This window comes from Ostrea edulis, chromosome 10 (genome assembly GCF_947568905.1).
Source record: "Ostrea edulis chromosome 10, xbOstEdul1.1, whole genome shotgun sequence".
Lineage (NCBI taxonomy): Eukaryota > Metazoa > Mollusca > Bivalvia > Ostreida > Ostreidae > Ostrea > Ostrea edulis.
In genome coordinates this window covers 10,890,658-10,912,419 of record NC_079173.1, presented here as the reverse complement: position 1 = coordinate 10,912,419, position 21,762 = coordinate 10,890,658, and the positions used below count along the sequence as shown (strand labels likewise).

At 33.6% G+C, this 21,762-nt stretch overlaps 1 protein-coding gene across 3 annotated transcripts in view; it reads right to left on the bottom strand.

Annotated features, from left to right (window-relative positions):
- LOC125666797 (polycomb group protein Psc-like) overlaps positions 1–20,387 on the bottom strand; it is a 49,862-nt gene extending 29,475 nt beyond the window's left edge. The window contains exons 1-2 of one of the 3 annotated variants that reach the window (XM_056151912.1): positions 19,996–20,342; positions 8,779–8,932 (exon numbers count right to left, since the gene is read on the bottom strand). The gene's annotated coding sequence lies outside the window, so the exon portion shown is untranslated. Of the gene's footprint in view, positions 1–3,392; positions 8,634–8,778; positions 8,933–19,995 lie in introns of those variants that run through there. The other 2 variants (XM_048900084.2, XM_048900085.2) reach the window with 2 other exon arrangements.
- Between the last annotated feature and the right edge of the window lie 1,375 nt (positions 20,388–21,762).

Below are 21,762 nucleotides of genomic sequence, written 5' to 3'. Positions count from 1 at the left end.
AGACGACTACTACACCATATGAACCGTTCCATTCCCACATTAAACCGTTCGTGGGTACCATTACGTGTAGCATTAATCTACATACTAGCAAGTCATTATGATCAATCAAACAATACGGACAGTCCCTTATCGAATCTAAACGCAAAATAAATTATTTTTATTGAAAATAATCAGTAACGATTTTCAAATCAAAATTCTTGATTATCATTGAATTCATTTATTCACTTTGGATACGTTCATTTAGGTCTTACGTTCTAAATGATTTATCATTTTCCCAATAGTTGCTCTCCAAACAATTACCATTCATTACGACATGTAAATTTTAATTTATGTGATATGTATTCCTATTCAAGTCGTATCTAAAAAGGTTCAAGGCTCCAAACGCTATTCCTGCGATAAACCCATTCATTTTTTTTCGCAGTTAATTTAAGATCACGAAAATTAAATTGCATACGAACGAGTAATACGTATATCGCTCAAGTCCACAAAATTAATGTATGTGTCAAAACTACGAAATCTGATGCTCGCGAAATATAATGAAACCACAATGTTTCACGAAACATTAACTTGATTATAAAGCACACGACTACGGCGTATTATCTAAGCTAGTTCCGTTATTTACCAAATGTTTCATAGCAGTGCAGAAAGAACATCGATTTAAAAGAAAAATAAATTCCTGCAGAAAGACGTCTATTCTAAGAAACCTGCGGACAGATAAACACGATTGATTGTCCTCTACAACAGATTAACCAAAAAGCAGTAACTTTGTTATTCTTACGCAATTCATAATTCCCCTCTCTCTCTCTCTCTCTCTCTCTCTCTCTCTCTCTCTCTCTCTCTCTCTCTCTCTCTCTATATATATATATATATATATAATTCATCGAAAACAACCACTTTTCTAAATTATTTTCATAAACTCATCAAGATTCAATTGATAGTTTGGCTACATTTAGCTCTAAAACTTCATAGTTATTTCGGATTTCAAACATTTCGGTTGAGCATCACTGAAGAGACATTATTTGTCGAAATGCACATCTGGTGCATCAAAATTGGTACCGTATGAGTTTTACATAATAACTTTTACACCATTAACAGGACAAATATCTGCAGTTTATGGTCTCAGTGTAAGAACACCACACTCAAGGTTTTCGTTCCACTCGAAGGATAATATAAGGACATGGAATGCTAAAAGTTGATGTTAAAGTTTCATTACTCATATTTCTGCAAATTGTTGGTAAAAGTTTTAAAAATCATGAATAGAATTCATGTCCAGATGTTTTGTAATAAATGTTTTAGAAGTAATAAAAATTAGTGCAAAAATGAGTTCAGAATGATTGTTCTCAGAGAGGATATTTGTCAATGAAATATATATAGTAGAAAACATGAAAATGGACTCAGCTATGGCACTATGCTATATATATATATATATATATATATATATATATATATATATATATATAAGAAATAAATATGGCGTCCTGTTGCTGTGTAAGTCTTTAATTTATTCACCCAATCCTTTCCTACTTCGAGGAAATTATATTTTCACCTGCATCTGTAAACTGGGCCTCGGAAAGAAATATTAATGAAGGCTTCATACGATACCATATAATAAATTCAACTTTGTGGGGGAAATGGCATCAAATTGCCCCAGTGCCGGAGACGTACGCTATTTATCAGAATGAATTCCTCATCAGGAAAAGACATTTGAAAAGGTCAATGTCCGAGATATTTACGACAACGAAGTATGCGCATGCTTTTAACTTTCACTTTAGTATTGTGTAATAAGAGAATTTCTTCCTACATATGTAGATGCACATTCTTCTAAAATATTTACGATGATTTACACGCAGGCATTACGTATCTTTCGCTGATACCAAGACAAAAATATTCGATTTCTATTTTGATTTTAAAAATCTCTATTGAAACTACAACAACTTTTTTTTAAGTCAACGATTTCTTTTTCATATTGAATAAGGAAGGTTTTACTTTTTTGTTTAACAACTTCAACGTGCACCTGTGGCTTGGCTTCATAACATGATTTTCATTCAATCGATGTCACGAAATACATACACATGGATATTCTTAGCTTTATCAAAAAAAAATATGCAGCCAGAACATTGCAAATCAAAATATAACTTATCTTTCATATACGAGACTTGTATATATTTTATATAGGAGACTAGTATCTATTTCATATATGAGCCTATTATCTATTTTATATAGGAGCCTATTATCTATTTTATATAGGAGCCTATTACCTATTTTATATAGGAGACTAGTATCTATTTTATATAGGAGCCTAGTATCTATTTTATATAGGAGCCTAATATCTATTTTCAAGATTTACATTGTTTTTTTTAAAAACTCTATCAGGACAAATCCAGGCGGTTAAGTCCTTAAACGAATCAATATACCAATCACTTATTTTCAAGTAATCATATTTTCATGGGTGGGGGTGGGGCAGTAAGTATATTCACGGGGAACTTATTTCGTGGTCGAAGATTTAATAGAATTCTTAATAGTTCAGGTCATCTTCGAGACGGATTTCGTGGTTATGTCCGTTTTCATGAAAACCACAATATTTGGTCCCGCGAAAATTAATGATTTTACGATTGCTGATTCTTATAAAGAACATGATATTCCATGGAAAGTAAGGTATGTTAAGATTATATACGTAAAGTATATATTATATAAAACCCACTCATCAAACGGCATGCATTAATTAACTCTTTTAGTTCAAGAAGAGCATACAAAAATTAACTCTCTCTATCCAACACGGCCATGAAAAAATCCCATAAATAATAAAGTATATTTACATACGAAGAAATTACATAAATGATTAAAATAAAGAGACATTGCGATATTACGTTAAATAGTGGAGAAGATTTTCACCACACGGTTTTCTCGCCTCCTCAATTAAGCCCTTGATTTGTTCCGCTATCGGACTTTGCACAAAACCTTTAGCAAATGTACTTTTATATGAAAATTTACACTCCGTTTAATATTACCAGCACAATATCCACTATGTCGTCCTACACGTTTTTTTAAGAATTTTTTTTTACAACGATGTTTTATTGTATGGTTAATATTTATAGCGCCGAATTTGCATACATCAAACGAATATAACATTCAAACAAAAAAAAATCACAAAAATACAGATCAACTACGCACACCGACCGACTTCAGGGATCTATTTTTACAATCTGATGCGCGTGTTTACAATAGATCTGAATAAAGCGAGTCGGTGCAATGGTATTATACACATTACGCAATGTCGGCGGAAGTTCGGGGTCAAACTCGCTCACATGCAGTCGTACAGTGTGTGAATCCGATCACTGCATCAGGACTATAGTATTTCATATAAAATACATCATGCACTTAGAAATCATTACCTGTAGGTTTATGGTTTCACAACAGGACTTTCTCTATTACATGTACCATAGACGATATTGCTATAAAAGCCTTTTATCCGGGTTTTCTTTTTCTTCTTTTTTACTTTTCAAGGTACGTGTATCTAACGGGTTTAGAAGTTATCGAGATGATTGTCAAGACCTTGCATTGCTGTGTTGCTTTGCTTGTTTCGTGTCATGCGCAAACACACTAGCCTACACATGACGATATCCACGCTGATGATAAGAAATCGTCAAAGCACTTTGCAAAACCATGCGATTATTTGGGGAAACATGTGCGAGTAACAAAGGGTGGATGTGTAGTATTTTGGGGATAAAAGCAAATAAATTAGCATGCAGTAATTACACTTTATATCCGATATTTGTGACTGCTTAAATCATACCATAAAATTAATGAACTGATTGCATTTTATTTATATTTTGCAATTTACGGGTTATGCAGTCGTGTTGAAAGATGAGTGTTTTTATTGGAAAATAAAATACACTCAAATAGTATAGGTTTATTACTGGGAAAAAATGTTAATGTAAATGTTATGCAATTTATGTTATCGTCGATGGAGGCCATTGGATATTACCGTTAGAATGAATTCAAAGTAATTTAAGATTTCATTTACAAAGCACAGCAACAAGGTTTAAATGTTTTCGTGTCGACGAAATCTCCGAAAATCGACCTACACCGGTTTTCCAAGCCATTTTTGTATGCAAATTACAAAATATCTTTTTGAAGAAAAATTCTGTGTTCACATTACACCCTATTCCTACAACTAATACCACCATCAAGGTGAAAACATTTTTTAAAAGTTTTATTTTGTGAATCGAGGTTTGTATTTCCGCTACCGTCCCTGATCAAAGTACGGGGTTCAGTTTCAGGTTGTGCATTGTGCCGGGTCAACCAAGGTAAGAGAAGTCAAGAATCATTTCTTTGTTGGGATTATAAGCTAGAATACCGATTCAGGCTTCTCAATGAATGTAAATAAAAATGCTCCAATGCACGCAAGAAGCTACTTAAATTCAGTGTTCTTATAGTCTATATAAGATGTTCAACATTAGAGGTTTTAGTATTTCAGGACCGCGTGTACCAATTTAAGAATTCCATATCAGCTATAACAGAAATATTTTTTTATTATATATCTTACCTATTGACGACACACAATAATTATTATTAATGATTGATACTTTTTAAATATGTAAACTGTTTAATATATCAATACCGAATAATGAAACTGATGATTTTAAACCGTGGATATTGTTCATTCGGTGACTCACCCCCCCCCCCCCCCCCCCAATAACTAACATACAATTTATTTCACTCCTTTACATACATGTATCTGTAATTTCTTACTACAATATACCTGTACAACACTAAATGCAATCTTGTAGCCCCATCCGATTTTTTTAATTCTGACATTTTCGGGATAAAAAAAAATATTGGAGAGGGCTACACTATTGCAGCTAGTACAACACGTGTACAAAATGTAATTAGTTCCGTGAAATTAATTGGTTCTGTGAAATTAATAAGTTCTATGAAATAATCAAATCACAAAGATGATTATGAAATCGCAATTTTATTCCAAATTGTAGACACGTAAAAGTAAGAGAATTTATTACGTGTTTTTAATTAACATTATGTGATTTTAACAGGATTCGTGTACATGGTAAGGACTAACATTACCTCCAAGATTGGGAGAGTCATATGAAATCTTCCATATTTGAAATGTTTTATTTCATACTTAAATTCTCGTGAGGCAATATTTATGACCATTTTCCTTACCACCAATTCGTATAGTTTAACGTCAGAAATAAAGCATTTTTTTTTTTCTCAATGAAAACGTCACTTTTAGTGCTTGCTTTTTTTCCATATCATCGAAAACAATAGAAAATAGTTTACCATTGACCACTGTTTGAAAGATACATTTATAGTAAAAATACCAGTCGTGTTTTCTAGTGCTCTCTGTATTTGTGGAAATGGTACGTGATACAAAATGGTGTATTTGTTCTTTCTACAATTACATGATGTCATATGTTAGGTTTATCAAATGTATATATCAGAAAGGTGTGTGCGTGTGTGTGATCTTCATTTCAAAAAAATTACTTTTGCCTTAAAAAAAAAATGAAAGTAACTTTACGGGCTAAATAATTCCTTCGCGAAAAATGCGCATAAGTTCTTCTTTTTTTTCACGATTAATCAAAATATGTCGATAAAAAAATGCATGAACTCATAACCATTCATTACGTTTCGTAAAAACCAAGAAGAATTCATGCAACAAATTTATCCTTAGCATAGGTTCGTTATTGCACTAATCACACTAAGTATGAAATGTTATAGGTTACGATGATTAACAAATAAGTTGTGTAATCCACATCTTTTATATACAGAATTCCTTTTCATCACACCACAATTTAGACCACGTGATATTATATATGAAAGTCGTGATGCAATTATTCTGCTCGTAAACTTCTATATACATGTATGTCATGTGGCTTTCACATTTCTACACGTACAATAGTTTTAATATAGTACGATTATTACTGGAGACGATTTCTTGAAATTTACAGACGTATACATAGTCTTCTGATAATTGGTTAATATTTTCTTAGGTTGAGTAATGCACCAGAGAAAACTCTTATACAATATGGATTGAAGCTTGCATGTTCATGAACCCGATGAAGTAGATAGCTATAAAAGAGACATGAAATATATTCCTGATATTTATTTTTCCGTTTATAGTTCGAAAGGAAGTGCGCCATCATGATCGTATGTTATTCTTCCTTAATGGAAATTTGTGCCGTGAAAGGAAAATTTCCTCCATACAAATCAAATTTGAATGTACAGTTTTAATTTTTCTTACATGATGACACGCGATACAATTATTCATTCATGAATATATTTGTAAGAGCTTTTATACGTTGTATAACCTATGAAATAGATTATAAGATTTATAAAAGCTTTTGCATCCATAAAATTTACCGGTCGCGGTAGCTCAGAGGTGGAGCATTTGCCTTGTAACCGAGAGGTCGTGAGTTCGAGTATCAATTGGTCTTCTTTCTGTATAGAGATGAATAGCTGTCAATTTCAAAATCTCGTTGCAATAATCATGGTGATGAGAACTTACAAAGTAAGGCAAGTCTCTATTGAGACATTGTTTCCTTTGAATTTTCTGAAATATCAGTTTCGTTATTGAGTACTTTTGAAAAATCTGGTCAGTTTTGTCAAATTGTTGTAAAAACTGTCAAAAATATTCATCATAAATTGATAAAACTTTCAGTTTATTTACCATTTAATGTACGTGTTATTCTATGGCAGATGGGGTTTTTAAAAATATTTTCTTTATCAATTTTTTTTTATTTGCCTAGAGCATATCTTTATCGCATTTTACCGTATTGATATGTGGCCTGCACGTTCTAACTTGCTGTACCACATTACAGATAATCCATGAACTGTCGGACATAGATGCCGCGACCTCAATATTACCGTCGGACCAACGATGACCTTCACTTCAATAACACATCGAACCTCCCCATATAGCAGTACGACACAGATGTGAAATCTTCCGTAATTTTGAAAATATTCACCTGTCTTATTAGCTCGAGGGATAACACAACAAAGACATTTTATATGGATGGAAAGTGGAGGATATGTGCAAGAATATTTTGATATTGAAAAGTTTCAAATTACTTATTATGTCAAAAAGGAAGAATTTTTAAAATGCAATTTTAGCAGAAAGTAATCTGGGAAAAACTCGAAATCCCTGCTAGACTCGATCGAACGAACAACCAATCAGCAATTTATATGCTAACCTACTGAGCTACCCAGCTACGCAATTAGATTTAAAAGAAATCTACATGCATTACTGATATCTATATTTTCATCCATGTTTCAAAAGGAAGTCATCCATTATGACGATGTATCATTCATCCTTAAAGTTACACTGTTCCATGTGACTCGCGTGTTACATACGTAGACTCCTGCGCAGATTTCGTAATTATTGTTACAATAAAATTACACATTTTTTTTTCTTACTGAATGACGCAAAATCTTAAATGTCCAACACCACATTATCATTACACATATTCCATTGTCTTCAACAATAGCTATGGGCGTGTTGCATATCTACCAACCACACAACCTCCTTAACTTTTTCTGTTAAGATATAGACACCCAGGTCTCGCACATGGCCGCAATATTGTTGTTTTATGTATTAAAAAAAAGAATGGAATTAATAGGTAATCAAATTTGATTCTTTTCTATGTTTTAAGAACCTGTGCCCAATCCTTTTGTCTTTTAATATTTCAACAATAAAATATGCCCAATTCATTATTTTCATATTATTATCGTCAAGGTTATTATTTTTTTTTCAACGGAAAACTTTAAATCCTTTATGAATAGCAGTAAAACACAACACTAATCGGATGAAGTCATTTTATTGCCTTCCTTATTTTTCTTGTGGAGAGAGCTTTTTGCTTTGCCAAGTATTCCGAAAATCTTTGGCAGATTTCCACGAATTGAAGGTCTGTCAAATACATCACACATGTGTACCAGGGGGGAGGGGGTGTAAAATTGTTCAGTATTCATTTCATCTGACGTATATGTACTTCCTTTATTTTAAAAGATATAAAATTGATATTTATGTGTTTATTTCACTTTCTGAATACTAAATGTGAATAAAAAACGAACCATGCTTATCATATTAAATTTGCACCTGTTTACACACACTACGCTACATTTTATTGCCAAAGGTTCAATGAACAGATCTAAGGTAATTAACTAGCGTTTATCAGAAAATAATGAACATATACACAGTATGGAAATTTGCCGCATATACATACAGTCTGTATTGCGAGATTTATTAAATGAAAAATACTATCAATTTACATACTTTTTCATGTAAATCTATTTAGATTGATAATTATTATCAAAATTTCAAAGTACAGGTGTAGTATCAAAGATTATGAGGCATTACGAGGAAAAGCAGAAAGATATAGATTTAATTACACGAAGAAGAAAACTGCAAAATTTATACATAAAAGAAGTGTTACGATCAATTATTTCATAAACCTTGATGATTCTTTGAGCAAAAATATACACCTGTCCATGATCCCATTTGGGTGGTACAGTAATGTCCTAATGCTATCACATTACGGTGGCAAATTTCGTTTAACCTAGTCAAAACTAAGACATCTTTAACTAATTCTTAGCTGATAAAAATCACATTTCGTTGCCTAGCATCATCAATTAAGTGCCCATTCAAATCATATAACCAACATTCGTTGTTTAGGACTGGGATAACAAGCGGGAGGCCGGTGTAAGGAGATGCTGTAATTTATTGCAAACGGTTGAAAGGTATCACTCGGATTGTATATTTCATACCTAAGTGCCGCCGACACCCCGATCCAAGTTCACTGCCCGATCTTCTTTATCGCCTTTCTACGCGTTTTCTTATTCGCCGTTGGACAAATACGAGTCTGTTGTTCACAATATGTAGGGTATATTTTTACTGTGAAATAACCATACACAAGACAAGCTGAAAGAATAGAAGTTTAAGATTTTCATAATTGGAAATTATTAAGTAACATATCGTCAACGTATTTTATATTTGATAAACTTAAGGTTTACGGCGAAGTCCAAGTCGATGCATGTTCTCTTCATTGTACACAGCTTTAAATCAACTCACGGAATTTATTATATTCACTTCAGTATAAAATTCACGGTTTTATGTCCAATCTATATAAACGTTATGAATAAATTATTTTCACCGCTGTCATAGTTTCACGGATTTGACCTACAGGAAATAGGGAAATTAAAACTGTAGCGAAAATAAGCCTGTATACAGCATCAATTTTCAAAACGATAATGTACGTATTTATGATCTTAAAAACGAGTTCGACGTTTGCAATTTTGTTACCTCGGTAACCAATCAATACGACCTTATTTTAAGGAATCTGATTGAACAGCGCTAACGTCCCACGGAGACTATTTCATTCACACGAAGACCAGGAGTTGTCAGTGAAGTGCCACGCTTTTGACCTATAACTCAAGTCAAAGCAGAAAGAGAGAAAAAGAAGGAAAGAGAGGGTTCATCCTTAACAATACGTGACAATGGACCTGGATTTTTACGACTGTGAGACCCGCAACTTCCATCTCTAATGCGGAGCGTTTAGTGGAGAGAGAGGGGGAGAGAGAGATTGGTTATTAAATCCAGTAGAATGAAAATCTCAGGGTTACAATTTCGATCACAAGCGGTGGTTTTCCAAATCAAATTCACGAGATTTGTCTCCCCAAGTTTGGTGTTTTTGTCTAATATACGCATCTGTTAATTAGATCAGTTCTGATAAATCACACGTAGCATAATTGGCATTGATTATCATGAATGAATCTAACAGCTTAACACCGTCTCGTAGGATATTATACATTTTAACTATTTGCAAACTGATGGTCCTCACGGTAGCAGATATATTGATCGGGTTTCCTCTACAATCTGAATATGCCTCCATATTCCGGTAATAAAAGGCCACTCCTGCCCCCTACATCGTGGGAGGTAACACCGGAGTCACGAAATCACTTTATTGATTGATTCTCCATCAGCATAATGGCGCTGTACAACGTACGTAAACCTACCCAGACTCGCGTAGGTTCCCCCCCCCCCCCCCCCCCTGTTTCCTGTCTCTGTGTATTCCATAGATATTACGTCTTTTCTCACTGTACAAGGACAATCATATGAATTTGCACAAAACCACCGGGTCCCCCCCCCCCCCCCCCCCAAGAAATTAAATAAATATAGCAGTCAATTTTTTCTCTTCTTACACTTGATTTTTTTTTAAATCCTAAGTGTATGAAATTTGGAAAGACTGCCGCTTATATGAATACTTAACGTGGAAAGGTGGCAACAAAAATCGTGTGGTGGAGGTACATTTGGACATATAGTGCTATATTAGCATCTATACTGTCATTTAAAATAGATGCCTTTCATTTACGAGAAATAGTTAAAATTGCAGTTATATTAGTTCGAGTTCGGGATATTGTGGTCCTTCTGCACAAGTGTTAAAGCACTTCGGGATTTCGACTCGTCCAGAGCGGCCAAACATAACTTTAAAAGTAGTGGGGTTTATTGTTTGGTTTTTTTTTTTTGGGGGGGGGGGTCTTTTTGTGAATCGCCTCTATTTTATGATTAATGGTTGCTGTGTTGTATTGCATTTCTTTCAGGTACCAATTCCTTGTCTTGGCATTCAGGCTTGGGTTTCTAAATTAAAAATCTTAAATTTTTCTGTTACTTGAACGCTAAAAATATGCCTTTTCTGAAGCAAGCGTTTTAGTACACCAAATCCATTGTTTCCATATTTATATTGTTGTGTTGACAATGAAGTTGCTGTTCTTTGTAACAAAATATTATTCTGTGATTTTGTGTCTGTTGTGAACTTCATTACTTTTATCATAACTCACTGCGTAATTAAGCTACATGTAAATATTAGGTTAATTTAACATATTGTAATTATGTAATCATCCGTGGTTTCCCCAGGGTAGTCAATTTGGAACCTGTTGATTGATGATGCATTGGTGTGGGTTTGCCCAGATGTGTTGTGATTGGCCTCCCGCAAATTCTTGCTGTATGCCACGGCCAATACTCGCCAAATAAAATTTAAAACCTGTCTTGCTGATTTCCCGGGATACAATAAATGGTAAAGATGATCCGAATTGTCCCCCTAAAACTCAGTTTGATTCTTTTAAAGGAAAGTTTAGTCTACTTTGATCAAACGTTTTAATATATATATATATATATATATATATATATAAAGTCAAAAAATAAAATCCAATTTTTTTTCCCCTTTATTCTACTCCGATACCAAGAAAAATAATTTATTGAATATATATATATATATACATGTATATATATATATATATATATATATATATATATATGTGTGTGTGTGTGTGTGTGTGTGTGTGCGTACACGTTATTTTTGGACAAATGTTGCTAATGTTTAATCATTGGATATGCATGACGTCATAACTGTTGGATTGATATATAGAACGCCTTCGTTACTACACTCAGTAGGGTTTATTGTATTTCCCATTGTATCTTGTATCTCTCATCGCATCTCCCATCGCATCTCACATCGCATCTCTCATCGTATCTCTCATTGATACGTTACTGATAACAATATCGATCTTGTTTGCCACGTTGACCAGTTTTTTTTTAAAATGTAAATAAAAGAAGAAAAGTAACAAGGTATTACGTTATTGGTCTACAAAAATGAAACTGAAAACAAAACCCGATACATAATATACTGTATAAATTGAGTCTTTTCTTAAGCTAAATTGTAGAAAATGGCGGTTTTTTTAAAAATACGTATCTAAATGTCTCAAAGATTTCCCTCGAAATTTCGCGTTTTTAAGGGACCAATTTAGGCTTCTATCCTATATAATTCTTTCCCCAAAAAATTCAATGTGGAAAAAAATTACTTTCCCAAAAGTACTAGTATGCATATATCCTTTGTTGTATGTTAATTGTGTAAATATATTTCGCTTAATGCATCGTGTGTATTTACAAAAATGTTAATCAATTAAAGCTCAGCTTCGTCTGTTTGGCGTAAAGGATAAGGAGAACACAGGCCGAACGCGATTTCTTTTCTTTCACCTGACAGAAGAGTCTTATCGGATGATTTGTACAAAGCTAGCGTGTATTTATTGTGTTTTACTCGCGGTATCCTTTTAGTTTATCGCTCTATACTGTAATTTGTATAGTCTACCAGAATCACTCTGGCGTCGCGTTGAGACACTCGAAAATAACGACTTTTTGGAAACCAGAGAGATTACCTAGATTTCGTTTATTTACATCACAGTGATATAAATAATGTGTACAAATCGGTCATTAACAGTCCCGATGGTCTTTGGGGGAAAATTCCCCGCCTCATTGGCATTCAAATGTAACTTTGCGGTGCAGATCATTTTCAATTACGATTTATTCCACTATAAATAGATACAAGCTTACCCAAACACAGTCGTATTTCCTTAAATGTTATATAACAAGTTACACGTGACGCAGGTCGTCACACATTGTGATGTATTTGGAAATATTTAGAAAAATGATATATTTTATGCCTCTACACAATTACATCAATTGATATGCATATCTAAATCGCACAGAGTGAAAGTAATTTGATTTATGAAAAATCATCCGCGCGTTTTTGAAAATGATTCCGTGGGATACTATTTACGGATTGTTGACTATAATATTATATACTTTGAAATCAGATTGATAATTACCATGTTCACTATAGAGACAAGGCGCTGGTCTATAAAACGCGAGGTGCCTGTTTATACAGCCCATTGTTGTTGTTTTTGTGGGTCACGTGATAACCTTTTAAGTTGTACTTTACAGAACAAAATAAGAGTAGGGACATACAAAATTAATCTGTATAACACAGGTTAAGTCCAACACCTTTCTAAAACGCATTAAAGAAATTTATGCAAAAATTTGAATATTCATATGACAGTTTTACACACCACTTCCTTGATAGACTAATTAATATCACGCTGACAACAAATAGTTCGTCTCTAAGTAAATGATGCGTAACTTCTACTTAATATGATGAAGGTTTAATCCAGTCTAGCAGTCTTATGTAATTTTTAATATTCTTGAACCATGAAAATTGTTTTAATATCATTTCAATTTGGCACCATCTTCTGTACTTGATCGCATATATTTCCCATAACACAACAATAGGGGTTTTTCTTTTGTTACCCAGAGATGATATTTCTAGTTAAAATAAATTTAAGTTTAGAACACAATTTTGAAGACTAATTCGCATGTGACCGTTTGAATTTCATTCTCATGACAGGGTGTAAAACATTGAATCCTAAACGGATCAGGTTAACGCGCACATACACACATTTACAGTTTTATAAAAACATGCAAGAGATGTTAAATTGCAAAATATTAAAACATGGGTTACATTCAGATATCTAATGTGTTTGTTATAAATACATGTATTACATGCAGATATCTAGTTTGTTATAACTACACGGGTTACATGCAGATATCTAGTGTGTTTGTTGTAAATACATGTATTACATGCAGATATCTAGTGTGTTATAAATACATGTATTACATGCAGATATCTAGTGTGTTTGTTATAAATACATGTATTACATGCAGATATCTAGTGTGCTTGTTATAAATACATGTATTACATGCAGATATCTAGTTTGTGTTATAAGTACACGGGTTACATGTAGATATCTAGTGTGTTTGTTGTAAATACATGTATTACATGCAGATATCTAGTGTTTGTTATAAATACATGGATTACATGCAGATATCTAGTGTGCTTGTTATAAATACATGTATTACATGCAGATATCTAGTGTGCTTGTTATAAATACACGGGTTACATGCAGATATCTAGTGTGTTATAAATACATGTATTACATGCAGATATCTAGTGTGTTATAAATACATGTATTACATGCAGATATCTAGTGTGTTTGTTATAAATACATGTATTACATGCAGATATCTAGTTTGTGTTATATAGGGGATTCTACAGCGTTAAACATCGTCAATGTAGCCCTTACTAAGAACATTTCTTTCAACTTTTTGTAATTTTGTACACGTAGATCCGAACCATTGTGAATTATCTGCAGCTGTGTACTAGATGTTTTATTTTGATACATGCCAGGGACTACACGCAAATGTCAATTAACTGCAGTAAAATTGAAATTTCAAAAGTACAAAATTTTGATAAACGATATATCTATAAAAATGGATATGATTATGATAATGAGTGATATTTGTCATTCTGTACAATGTGATGCAAAAACCTTGGCAAGTTTGCGTTTTAAATCTAATTTTTAGCTTAAAAATCAATTGCATAGTACTTGGCATTGCTATTTCATCAAATCCCTATCTGAAAATTTTACCCTACCAGAATTATGTCATATCGTTACTTTTCCATATTTAGTTTGCGATTTTCCCAGAGCTTTCTTTTTTCTTCATAAAACAAAAGGCATGTGAGTATATGCTTTACAACTATGCTTTGTAACTCTTATCTGTTAAGTGTGCCTTACACGGCAATTATATAGAATTTACTCGCATCCAATCCTAACCTTTCGTTGAAATTGGCAATTATCATTATGAAAACGGTGGAATTGAACTCAACTTTTTCTTTTCCACTTGTTCCTCCCTCCCCTATTAAAAATACTTCATATACAAGCATCATTACAGAGTTCAAAAACTGCGTCGCTTACTGATTTTCAAAGAAAGGCGTAAAACAGGGATAATTTTTTTTTTACCATCTCTTTATACAGACAAATTTTACAAATGTGTTTTTATTTTGTTGTCATTTATCATTGTTTATTGAAGGCTAAAAGCATTTCGTGCCGTATTGTCTCGTCCAAATAAAAATGTATGTTGACATATTTAATGGCCAATTAAACTATGGCGCTGACCCCCATAAAAACCTCTGCTAAACGTGTGCACGGCTATCTAAATGAGCATTCTATGCGCAGGTAACGAGATTTACATCCTTTGAAAGGCTGTCTAACTATATCTGATAGCATGCGTGCTAATTAGTGATTTAATTGATTTCAACATAACTTATTTATGCGAATTATTGACGATAATGTGAATAGTTTGGTTGTTTTTACTATCAACGTGATGATATTTAAAAAAAAAAATATTCCTTAGAATAGGGTAGGGATAAAAATATGCATATGGATACCAGGATATCGTTTCAAAACCTGTATTAATTTCTACACGCATGCCCTTGAAATCACAGTGCACATGTATAATTTTTTTTTTTTCATTTATCCGCATGTAATTGAGTTGGGTTTCTTTTTTTTAATTTAAACAACGCGGTCTCTTATTAGTGTTCCGGACAGGACCGGAACAAGTGCTTCCGAATTTGGCATTATATCCAGGACGTTCACCATAGTTTGTGTAAACTTCTTCTCAAAAGTCAACACACGCTCGGCGTCAGTCCCATTATCACAGAACACGTGAAAAGAGCTAAATGAATTTGACTGAATACGACCACGCTGTCTAGAATATAAATAGCAATACATAAACACTTACCAGGGAAGACGGGCTATAAAAAACAAGTTTTCAAAAGACAACAAAATCCTAACTTTGATGTATTTTATTTTTCCTCAACATTCAGGAATTCCTCTTTTAATGACGTAAACACATTATGCAATATATACGCAGAGAGAAAAGAGATCACAGGCCCCCTTGTGTAAATGTATATAGTTTCTATCCAAATAATGACCATTTTTTTTAATTAATGCAAAAAAAAAGAAGGCTGTGAGCGGAATAGAGTTCAATAAACTGACATAAAATCAATGCTGCGATAGAGATTAGCTGTGGTCCCGGGGTTAGCCGAGGACGATTCCGGGATAAATCGATTTTCAGCTTCCGCTTTTGCCTCAGCATGGCGCATGTGCACTCTGTCGTGTCGAGTATAATATCAAATCTACGTACACCACCGGCGGATGTAGGTGTGTGTTTCCTGAAGCCTGTAGATTAATAGAGCTCGTGTTAAGGGTCTGTTGTCAAAAATCGATATAACTTTTTTTTTTATTATTAATAAAATGGGGAGAGCATGTTTCATATGAAATACACTCGTACAACCAACCAGTATGTAGGTTAGAGGAAAAAGACAGGCTTTCCAAATTGTCTTTATATTTCAGATTTTGATAGATCGAAAAATTTCCATTTCAATGAAAAGAGAAAAGAATTCCAAATTATTATATTCATCACAAAAATGTTTACTACAACATGACTGTGGAGGGTACAAAATGGCTCACAGTATCAATATGAGAAAACGAGGGAAAATACACGTGATAAAAGTTGATTTTGAGGAAATATAGGCACTTTATCACAAATTCCCTATTTAGATGTTTCGAAATACTTCAGATTATGATTTTGTAGTAGAGGAACTTGAATGTTACGTAACAAGTGAATATCTCTACAATTACATAAAAAAAATAAATCAATATACAAATTTAAAATTTCACGAGATCGGTGCCGCGACCAAACGCTGATTTTCAATATGTGTAGAAAAAGAACGTTTCCCTTCCTAAAGCTAGAGGATGAAGTTTGTTAAGATTACTCTTTTAGCAAACTATATGACAAAACGATTAAGATTATTAACATGAATTCTTATTTTTTACGATCTCCAAAGTATCACCACCTTATTTTGGTTTTCTCTTAAGTCAACGGAAAACTGTGTCGTATATTGCAGTAATGTTCCAGAAAAAATTAATACATACGCTAAAAGGATATTACAGTCATTGTCTTTATACGGGCAAAAATTATAGGCGTAATCAGCTTTTAAAAAAAGTAAGTAAAACAGCCCCTGCTATTTTCATGTTAATCATGGGAGCGTTTATGAGCAGAGGGGCCAACGTGCATAATTTACATAAGTTAGAGTCATTTTCTGGGCTTTAATTAATACACTGTTATCTGCTAATGAAACGGATGACAAAGTGGCAAAAAGTTAAGATTTTTGTTTGTACTGCAGAATAGATATCCCATCATACACATCCACCGTGAAATAGATAACATGTAGCATAGGTCGGGGGGGGGGGTCCCTGTCAAAAATTTCTAGTTCATTGATTTTCAACCAAAAAAAAAACAATCAATGTATCGTCACTCATGATAATGGTGAATTACCGCGAGTTGTACTAACATTCAGAGATGGTAAAATCTATACGTCTACGTAGGCATATCATTAGGGTAAGAACCCATAATTCTGTTGTCATCTTACTCCTAATAAAAAAGACCTTTTTTGCAATTCTATCACATATCGATCGAAACCTTTGAAAACCCAGCCTTGGCAGAATTGTCGTTGGCGATGATAGTTAACAAGGTTACTTTTCACTTGTTTATTAAATCATTTACGACTCTGCATCGATAGATTTTTTTAATTTGGCAGAAAAGGGGAGAAAGTTAAAATATATCGGAGAGAGAGAGAGAGAGTGGGTAGGAACACGGGAGAGAGAGAATTCGGTGTACCTCGGTAGTCTCCGTTTGAGACCTATATCAGATCGTGTTACTTGATCTTATACAGTTATCACATAAACATGTAGTGTATATTTTTATCTCCCAATAATCAAGCAAACCACAATAAGACCTTATTTTGCTCCTTAGTACCCATGCATTATCTTAGCATTTTAGCAAACCACAATTAGGCCTTATTTTGCTCCTTAGTACCCATGCATTATCTTAGCATTTTAGCAAACCACAATAAGGCCTTATTTTGCTTTAATGTTCATGCATTACTTTATCAAACCACAATAAGGCCTTATTTTGCTCCTTAATACCCATGCATTATTTTAGCATTTTAGCAAACAGTAATGCCTCATTTTCTTTCATAATTTCAAGCCCGACTTTGCTTTAATGCTATGAGGCCCGATGGACCAAGTGCTCTTTTCTCAGGGTTGTTGCAACACGTACCACTATATGAAGCCCGTTATAGCCCACCGCATGTCTTCTAGTAGTAATATATAAAACAGTAGAGACCAGGAAAGCGCGCAAGAAACAATGCAGGATATCATGGCGAATTACTTGTGTGGGCAGGAAACTGCAGATCTAATGCACATTGCTCTCTCTCTCTCTCTCTCTCTCTCTCTCTCTCTCTCTCTCTCATGCATATGCAGAAATATTTTTTTCCTTTCACTTATCTCTCTTAATGAAAATCCTTTTGTGCTTCGAATAATTTGAGAAAGAAGTGATAAAGCGCTAGAGAGAATCGTTTAGTAAATCCGCTGGAAAATAAATCACTTTCTACATTCTTTTAAACCGATAACAGAACATTAGAAAGAGAAAATTTGCACAAGTTAGAATCCTTGCCAATGTTCCTGCCGTCAACTCACGTAAACGACTAGCAAAACAAAACTTGTCTTTACTATTAAAAGATGCGCAGATAACATACTCCTGAAGACATCGTAAAACTGCAATGAAACACTTTTTTTCCCTTCCTTCTCGCTCGTGTAAAGACAGCGAATGATGTTCTGCTACGCCGCCGGAATTTCACTCCAATATCTCAAATGAACAAATCAATACATCGTGCAAGAGAAATACTCTACCACGGCATAGCAAAAGAAAGAAAAATCTGTGGATATTAAATTCAAAGTCTCGGGAGCGTTTGAATTACAATACAAGATGGTTTATTTATCAAACACTACATGGACGATGAATAATTTTACTCAGATTTAGATTTTCTATTACAATTCACTTTCCTTCTTATCTGATGGGTTTGATTACGAGGCTAGAAATTATAATTGATAATAGCGTTATTTAATCTATTTAATATTTCAAACCCCATTTGTGATGAGTGGTGTCCCTTTTAATATTCGGGTAGTTATATTTGAAATTGAAGCTCTCTTTACTAAAATTTGAATTTAAATAAAATTCAAAGTAAAGGATTACAATTTCAAATACCACGTATGAAACATAGTCCCAAGTGACATCTAAATATAATATATATTTATAGAACAACAAGTAAAATGTTTTTTTAAGTAGAGGAACTGATACTAGGGGGAAATGCTTTTTAGCCAATCACGTCATTACAGTACTATCATTTGTGTTCACTGTGAAGTACAGAAAATTTATCTACTCGTCAAGACGTAATCTCAAGTTTAAGCAAAGTGTGCACTTCTGAAAACGGAAGCAAAGATTATCAACATATTTTTGCCAGCTTAAAAATCAGTTGTAAATAAGTTGAATCAAGAAAATTTCCAAAACATGCAACTGTATATCAGATTGTCATCACATGATAAAAGTACATGCAACGTCAGATATATGTACTAGTATATTTTCTTTTTCATTTTTACAAAACATTTCTAATATATCAACATGAAAATATTTCAATAGTGCTGACATAATTTAGAATTCCCTATTTCTACAACAACAAAAAATAATAATCCCCACTACATTTATTCCCAAGGAAAATGCATGCATGTTTTTAATTCCAGACTCCAGCGTAGTGATTAAATTATTTAGACCTCGTCGCGAACGCTACATGCATTTCTCACTATGATCTGACATGCTATTATCTCAAACGCACGTTTAAATTCCACGTCGAGGCCCCTTATCGAAAACTATACATGTGTGCACGTTTGTAATCTATTACAGACCAGTGTGCAATCGACAGGAATATTTGTGTCAGCTTGACCAACTTTGCCGTGTGTGTATTGAGTAAAATATCGTCTGCTCTGGGAGTGGGCGGAGCTTCGCTATGGCAGCCTGCCAATGCATTTACATATAGCTGATAAATTAATTACCAATTTACTTTTACTACAATTTAGTAAAACTTTTGACTGAACGAAATTTATTTAAGACAAATTTCACCTAAGTAAATTTCGTAAAAGTAAAGTGGAAGAATACTGTCTTAAATCAGGCGAGATAGAAACAACTATGTAAATACGCTGTCCTTGTGTGTGGCGGCCATGTTGAATTTCGAGTCGGCAAGTAAATATCTTGTATATCGATGAATTTAGCATTCATTTATCCATTCCGAGACAAGAACAAATGACGCAGATTATCGAGAAACAATAATCAAAAAACAGAACAGAAATTACACCTACCGTAAACGTCTGTTTGTTCCTTTTTCACGAATTCGCTTGAAATCTACACACTTCTCTTCAATTCGACGTAAACCGTCTGATAACTCAAGCCAATCACGTGACACTTGGTAATTTATAAGGTTTTGCAGATTCGCTACGGGGCTGTTAATTCTTTTTTCGTGGAGACGATTGTAATATCGACAGAGAATGGAAAACGGCATTCCACAGACAAATTGGAGAAATATTTCGGTTACGGAGAATGTTTACGCTTTCATTCACTGAACGAAAAATGTTTGTTACAAGTCCATTTTAAAAGTTAAATACACTACACAGAGCAATTAATTTAGGAGAAGTGCAACGCTCTCGTACATTTTTAAATGAACGAGTTATTACCGTGGTAAAAAGGACAATGGTTTTTTTGTATACGTATATGTAGTCGAACGACTTCAACGAATTTGTTATAAAAACACGGCGGAAACACGAAACGGGGCTCTCGGAAGAAATACTCGAGTAGAGCACGTTCCCTATTGTACATATCACTACTTATTCATGTCATTATTTTAAAAATATCAACGGTTCATACTTTATGTCCTTTTTAAAAAAATAAATAATTTTTTTAAATTCAGATCGACTTGATGATTAGAAAAGGTATTTTCGTGGAGAGCCAGAACATGATTTCCGCAAAATTATGTAAAATTCAGGGAAGTGTTTTATTTGTGTGATAAAAAGAAAAACAGCGATCGCATAAATCGCCAACGGGCCTTAATGATTTTGAAAAATAGATCCATTATAATTTTTTGTTGGTACATCCTAAACTGCGTCGGTATGCCAACGCCATACTTGTCACAACAACTCATATTACGTCCATCACAGACAACGAGTATATGAAATTTATGTTATTCGGCAATACAAGTGTTTCGGTACATTAAGGGAAAACGAAAATGAAATGAGTTTTTCGCCAGATAAATCATATCTAATAGATTTTTCTTCTTCTTAAAAACGCAACACGGAGGGTACAGGGTGGTTGAAATAGCAAATTATCAACTCTTACTTTATAACGATGGTACAGTAATTAACAAGAAATGACTAATCACTACAATATTGTACAATAAATTTCAACAGATGAGACTTGCTGAAAGTGTCTGTGGTATAAATATTTAACTAACTACCCTCCGATAAAAACAAACGCGTGTATTCATACACGATCAAAGAAGCATTCACACCCACTTTAAAAAGCACTTTTAAAGCTGAATAAGAATAAAACATCCATTTTTTAAAAAATTGTTTCCATGCATATGCATAAATACGTATTGGCCTAGAAATCGTTTGACAATAAATCTATTCCCTCGCCCCTAACACCTTTTTTCAAAGTAAATATGTGAATCCTATTACGAATTTATGAGCACTTACGCTCATTTGAGGTGTCTCAAGTGTAAGAAGAATAAGTACCGCCTACGGGGCCAAAACATACAAGGTGAGAGGAGGATTAAAAACGTGTAACATCGATGACATTTTTATTTTAATCGGGTATCCAGCCTTTTCGAGCTTGGTCAAGGATTTCGTACAAGCCACTTAACGATTTATCGCTTCAGATAATACAGGTCCATAGTTTCATCCTGAATCTTATCACGTGACCATGCGAACCGTTCTATATTTTCAATTAAATAATTAGACCACTAGAAAGAAAACTTTGAAAGAAAAATGCATGTGAACATGATCGAAATTTCAAATATCTTTAAATTTGAAAATTTAAGGTGTTGTAACTTTTAGCCATTGGGATTACCGAAT